Raw genomic sequence first — 6,471 nt, forward strand, 5'->3', positions numbered from 1 at the left:
AATGTAAGGAAACCCAAAATAATATTAAACACGTGGTTGTAGAATAAGGGTATGGACTACTTATACATGTGTTAGAATACCACCCTCCTCTGTTGCTCGAAGCGATACATTTTACATACCGTTTCTGAACTTGATTTAACACAAAAATGCAATTAGTTGTTACGTAATTTATATCCATCTGTCACGAAATGAATAATATCACCTTGTGTAGCGGACGTAACATTTCTCTTTAAAAACAACCGTGCTAATGAAGTAAGACACAATGAGGACATATAATGTTGATATTAATGGGATAATGAACAATATCTGACAATATTCTAATACATTAAGCACGAGAAATGGCAGACAACATGCAGCACGTGGTATATCGTGCCAGAATTTTACGGCATAACCTTATTCGTCTCACTTGAATACTGAGATACAAAGTTGAATACGGACGGAATGGGTTGCTATATGCCTTAAGGTACCGTATGACCAGTTCATGAAACCAAACACCACCTCTTACAGTGCCAGATGCGAGTCGAACATTTCTAAATTTCAATTAAGTTTTCCACCGCGTTCAATCATCAAATTTTCTCTGTGTCTTTATATATGAAGTTTTATTAACAAGAACCTTACAACAGTTGATATCAATATAACTTGATTTATTTACAAACATATGACACAATCAACGATGTATTTCAATTCAGTTCAAAATGAATAATCAAAAAGCGGCTCCACATGGTGCTCTTTTATCTACATTTTTACGACAAGAGCCATCAACACTCTCTTCCTGCCGACAAGCGAGGAACAATGGTAAAATACTTGTAATTCTTTGATCACAGAATTATGCCAATAAAAACACAAGCACGTAATTAGGACCTTTGCGCTCCAAAGGCCTAATGCCGAGGCTTGGTGTGGGGCGATATAAAAAACGAAAGCCCGACAGGCATAAAAAAGACATGATAAATATTAAAGCATTTTTATTACGATTTCTAAGGTAACATCATACGTCAAGTAAGATTATCAGATTTTTAGTAGTAAGGACAAACAAGTAATAATCTTAAGTTTCTCAGTCCCTGCCGCATTAATTTCGATATTAAACAAACCTCCATTTTATTTTATTGTATCAGCTTTATATGTGTCATTTACCCATACTTAAAGTCCATACATGGCTTCAATTTTTATATAATAAGTATTTAAATAAATAAAATCCGGCATTTGCTCCGCATTTCTCTCAAAATGATTAATAAACCCTTAAGTTTCATGGCCTAAATGCTACGACTATTTATATAGAGACATTTTTTAAATATCGATCGTTTCAAACTAATGGTTACGCTTTTTAATTCATTCTTTGATAAAATGACACTGTTATAGACAAAATTAAATGAATGAGTAACAGCAACATACGAATTTGAGTATTCGTATGGGCGGTCCGCACTCAACTGCTTCAGACCCATTTACTGCATGTAAAGCCATTTTACTACAATTCGTCATCAAAGTGGTGCGTTGTATTTATTTCAAGTTTGTGTGCGGAATGTTACCCAGCTCATCAGAAGAAAGTGTTTAATAGGTACTATACTAAAACTTTCTTGCTAAAGTATTGTCGTAATTTTTGGAAGAGTACACCTTAAAACAATCAGAATTGTTCTCAATGAATGTGCTTTGTAGAGTGCAAACTTGTATGTAATTCGTTACAATACAAATTGTGTAATAAAGTCGGCAACAAAGGCATTCGATATCGCGAGAATGAAAACATTTCTCCATTCCTGTGTCGTTGTAGTATGAAAATTGAAATGAAACATGCACAATTAACAGTAAATAACAATTATGGATGTTTTGTTAAATGTGCAGATATGGCCGGGAGCGGATTGCAGTAAATACACCGTGTTTAAACTAGCCATTCATCGTTGGTCTCGTATTGTAAATTATTGTGGGTTAAACTACATTAGGGTTTTCATTATGTAATACAGAACGCTAATGATTCAGTTTCTACGTTTTGTTGATCATGTTTTTGCAATGAATAATCTCTTCGTACAGCAAGCTGTTTAAATTGTTCAGTTGTTGAGGTTTTTTATGGTAAAAAAATAGCTGTTTTTAAAATAACAACTGTCACCAGCGTCTTTTTTCCAGCAGATAAATCTCACGTTTTCAAACTGTGTGAATTTAATTATCAAATAGTCGTTTGTACTTTGATTTTTATCGCAAACACTCCTATTAGATTGAACAGTAATAAATCAATTGATTAAACACTGACTATTAAAATCACTAAACCGTTTGTTTTGTTTGATTTTTGAACCATTAAAAACAGCCGTATGTGAAGTGATTCATTATATTGATGGAATTTAGTGTCCTATAATATATAGAATAACGGGCAACTTCATCAAGGAGCGAATTTTCAGCGTGTCAATGTGCATTTTTCCCTACAAAAGACGTTAAGACGTGATTGATTTAAAACTAGGTTTTAAGTAAGCTATTCAAGATAATATAAAACTAGGTTTTAACTAAGCTATTCAAGATAATACGCGACTGCATTATATTGTAACTTTAATATCAACAGTCATCATAACCATTGACTCTGAAAGTACACACACTTTTCGTTAGGTTATGCACCCTGTCCTACCTTTGGTTCCCTGCTTGCAATAAATGCGCTTCGCCGTAACAGGGATACAAATCGAAACAAGAATACCCCCTCCTCCATCCCCTCTGCTGCTAGAATTCTACTATCATAGTGATACATTTGACATGTAGTGTGATTAATTTGAATTAACATAAAAATGCAATTAGTGGATGTGTGATTCAGTTTTGTATTTTATATCCAGCTGTCAAAAAATGAAAAATAACGTCATTGCAAAAAAAACAACATCAAGATTTATAACAGTAACGAACGTGAATAGTTGTTCTTTTTATGTTGATGACTAGGTTTGAAAACCAAACGCTCTAATGATGTAAGGCATTGTGAAGATATATAACAATGACATAAGTGGGAAACGTTGCACTATCTGACAATATTTCGAGATCTTTCGCTTGACAAACTGGAGACAGCATGCAGCACACTGCCAACATTTCTCAGCCAATTAAGAGACGACTTTGTAAGCATGCACACACTCTGCACATATTTAAAATGTGGCACAATGCCTTATTCAATATTTTCATTACTGCCAATCATCCGAGTAGTTAACTATATAAAGAAAAACATTGTGGGTTCTTAAGTTTGTAAAGGCAACGGAATATGCTTTAAAAGCTTGTTCAACACAAAGCAAGCGAAAAATGAGAGTCTGTATAACATTACGGTTGTATTACGTTTGACAAATAAAACATGAAAGTATCATATATGATGTTTAATTGTGTACCTAAACCTTATTCTTCTTACTTGAAACGTGAAATATTGAAATATAAGAATATAAAAACTTTCAAAATTGCCAGCGTGGATAACCATATGCCGTGCAAATTGGAGAATAGAGTCACGCACCGTGTGGTCAGTTCATTTAACAAACGCATCACCTATTTCTTAATAGTACCAGATGCATTTTTAATATCTGTTCATTTATATCCAATTTTCCACCGCGTTCAATCTATCTGTATGAATTATGATACATTAACAGAAACCTTACATGAACCTGTTATTGATGCAACTTAATGAGTTATTTACAAACAATTAACACACAGCTTATTTTGTATTTTCAGTTCAGTACGAAATACATAGTTAAATAGTGGTTCATCTAGCTTGGCTCAATTTTAACTACATTTTTACGACAAGACAACACTGACTTTCTTTCGACCAGCGAGGAACAATAGTAAAATATTTGTAATTCCTTGATCCCAAAATTGTGTCAATAAAAAACAAGTATGTAATTACGACATTTTCGCTCCAAAAGCCACACACCGAAGCTCGGTGTGGGTCGACATGAAAAGAATCGAAACTCGACAAGCAATTAAAAATACATCATAAGTATTACAGCATTTAAATACGATTTGAGTAAACGTAAATTCGTCCAAAAAATCGTCTAATTCACTGTTGTAATACCAGAACAAACACAAATGTTAGTTTCTCAGTTTCAATTGCATTAAGTTGAAACTGCCCATTTTATTGTGCCGAAAAAAATAATATCATTTGTTTTGGTCAGTGATTTTTGGTTAAAAGTCTTAATATTGGAATTTTTCCCATTTTATAAATGCATACATGGCTTTAGTTTTATAACATTTTTTTAAATTAAATTAAACAAATGGGGCACTCATTCCCCATTTCCTTAAAAAAAGCCTGAAAAACAAACGACTTATTGTTGTTCATGGCCTAAATGCTACGGCTCTTTATATACAGAAAGTTTTTAAATATGAAAAATTTCTACATGTTATCGCTAAAAGTTTTCGCATTTTTATTGTCTGTTAAATAAAATGATACCGACATTGGTAAAACGACAAAAGAATATGAACGAGTGCTTTAATCCAATTTTACTGCAATTTCAAGTTATGCAGTTAAGCTATTTTATTACGATTCGTCATCAAAGTGATGTATACTATTAATGTCAAGGTTGTGTGCGTAAAGAACCCTAGCAAATCAGACAAAAGCATCCAGTAGGCCATCGACTAAGGAAGCCAAAGCCATTCTTTTTCACTGATGTATTGCCGTAATAATTGGTAGGGTACATCTTAAAACAATCAGAATGGATGTAAAGGGAGTTGCTTAGTGCAAACTTGCATATAATTCGTTATGATACAACATGTCTAACGAAAACGGCAGTAAAGGCATCGAAATCACGATGCTATTAATAACATTACTGCGGCGTCGATGTTTTATTATAATTCAAATGGAAAATGCACAATGAGCGGTGAGTAATAATTCTTAGGTGTTCAAGCTCGGAGCTCATTTCTGTTAGTTCAGCATATTTTAAAAAGCAATTTATCATCTAGCTCGTTTTCAATGTTATAGTTGGATTAATATATCATAATATTATTATGTAGATGTAATGATTTTGTGTTTACGTTTTATTAAACATTTGCACTGCAATGAACTGTTTTTAACTTGTTCAATTTGGGATGTTTTTAAGGAAAATAGAAGGTTTGTTATGGGTTTTTAAAATAACTGCCACCAGCTCGGTTGCTCGCAGATTTATTTTACTAATTAATTGAAATACCTATTCATCAATTTAGACTGCGTGAACTTTAATTCATCCTTAAATAGTCTGTTTCACTTACCACTTTTTACTGAACTCATTCACTTGTTAAACTGCCTAATAAAATCACTTCACCGCTGCTTTTGACTCTTGAATGTATACAATTAGAAAATTGATGGAAACTTTACAAAAATAAATTATTATATAATATATAGGAAAACGGTTCACTCATTAAGCAGATTTATATTTCATGGTGTGTGTTCGATTCAGCATGTCAATGGGCACTTATTTTAAAGGAGTTAACTAGGTGTAAACTTATTTCAAAAAGCAGGTTTCAAGTTATACCTGAAATCATTCAAAACCTTAGACGACCCTTACAGTACAATAGTTTAGGTCGACCCTGTATTGTTCTCCTATTTCCATTCAGAACAGCTTCAATAAGATGAATGACCTGACCTCTTACATCTGACACAAACCACAGCTTAACAAATAATTATACACAATGTTTATCTAATAAAATATTATGAGGGAATTCAGTTGTATCTGGTCTGAAAATTAAAGCAGGACACACGCCTCAAACACATGTTTATGAAAAGCTTTTATTATATGCTTTACGGTTGTTAATAGTGATTTATCGGTGAAATAAACTTAAAATATCGCTGTTCTAAACTAGCACGATCTCGTTTCCAAGGGACTTAAGAATTTTCGATGAATTGGGGCCAAACCTGTGACACAAAATGATCGACGTCATTTCCAAATTGAGGTTATGTTCTCATACAATTTGGTGCGTTTTTCTAAAAAAACTGCAATAAACTTTCATTTGAAAACCATTTCAGGCATGTTATACAAAAAAAGCTTGGTTTGTTTCAGTGTAAGATCGCAATATGTTCAGTAAAACTGATGTGCTGCAGTCAGACAAAAATAAAATAAAATAGGTGAACATCGGTCGCTCTGGGCTTCTTTCGTATCCGACAGCCTTTGTAACAGCGCATCGTACTCATCTTCAATTTCCTGTAATTGTTTTAATCAGCCTTCATCAGACAAAAAGGGAATATTAGGCTCATATCCCTGTCCTCTATTTCGGTATGTCTGTATATTTTACAAGATGGCAATTTGAATAAGCTTGTTTGCAGTACTTATAGAATGAAATCATTTCTGATCAGATCTTTTACCATTGATACATATATAAATATAATAAAACGCCTAAAATTCGATTGCGAAGTGTCTCAATAATCTTTTGGATGTCCATATAATTTTGTTTTAATTTTTTGGTTGGTTAGCGAACAAATGAAAGGTGTTGCCAAAACAATATTTCACGTATAAAAAAAAGATATAAGAAACCACACAAATTGTTTGTCTATAGCAACAAAGCGAACGT

This window comes from Mya arenaria, chromosome 4 (genome assembly GCF_026914265.1).
Source record: "Mya arenaria isolate MELC-2E11 chromosome 4, ASM2691426v1".
Classification (NCBI taxonomy): domain Eukaryota; kingdom Metazoa; phylum Mollusca; class Bivalvia; order Myida; family Myidae; genus Mya; species Mya arenaria.